The following is a 684-nucleotide window of genomic DNA, read 5'->3' on the forward strand; positions in this document are numbered from 1 at the left end:
AAGCTGTGAGTACCGGGCGTGAGTCGTGCTTCGGTAGCTCAGTTGGTAGAGCACTTGCCTGCGAAAGGCAAAGGTCCCGAGTTCAAGTCTCGGTCGGGCACACAGTTTTAATCTGCCAGGAAGTTTCATTTCAGCGCACACTCCGCTGCAGAGTGAAAATCTCATTCTGGAAACATCCCCCAGGCTGTGGCTAAGCCATGTCTCCGCAGTATCCTTTCTTTCAGGAGTGCTAGTTCTGCAAGGTTCGCAGAAGAGCTTCTGTAAAGTTTGGAAGGTAGGAGACGGATACTGGCAGAAGTAAAGCTGTGAGTACTGGGCGTGAGTCGTGCTTCGGTAGCTCAGTTGGTAGAGCACTTGCCCGTGAAAGGCAAAGGTCCCGAGTTCGAGTCTCGGTCGGGCACACAGTTTTAATCTGCCAGGAAGTTACAAAAAATTCATTCATAAAGTTATCACTTTATTTGAAAATTATTTTCCCCTGAAGGTAACTCAAATTAAGCAAAGTCTAATAAGAAACCATGGATCACACAAGGGATAAAGATTGTAGATTGTTTGTTGTAGATTGTATTTTATTGGCCCTGTTGTCTACATAGCAGCGTATGCATAAGACGTTGGACAAGTCAAGTTATAAATATACAGGCTGAAAGTAATTTCAAGGCATACATATGTAAGCTTACAATAATACAC

General features: G+C 44.3%; 1 non-coding gene across 1 annotated transcript; it reads left to right on the plus strand.

Annotated features, from left to right (window-relative positions):
- The first annotated feature begins 326 nt into the window (after nucleotides 1-326).
- Trnas-uga (transfer RNA serine (anticodon UGA)) lies at nucleotides 327-401 on the plus strand. Its single transcript has one exon. It is a non-coding gene; the product is annotated as a tRNA-Ser (tRNA).
- The last annotated feature ends 283 nt before the right edge of the window (nucleotides 402-684 follow it).

This window comes from Schistocerca gregaria, chromosome 5 (assembly GCF_023897955.1).
Source record: "Schistocerca gregaria isolate iqSchGreg1 chromosome 5, iqSchGreg1.2, whole genome shotgun sequence".
Lineage (NCBI taxonomy): Eukaryota > Metazoa > Arthropoda > Insecta > Orthoptera > Acrididae > Schistocerca > Schistocerca gregaria.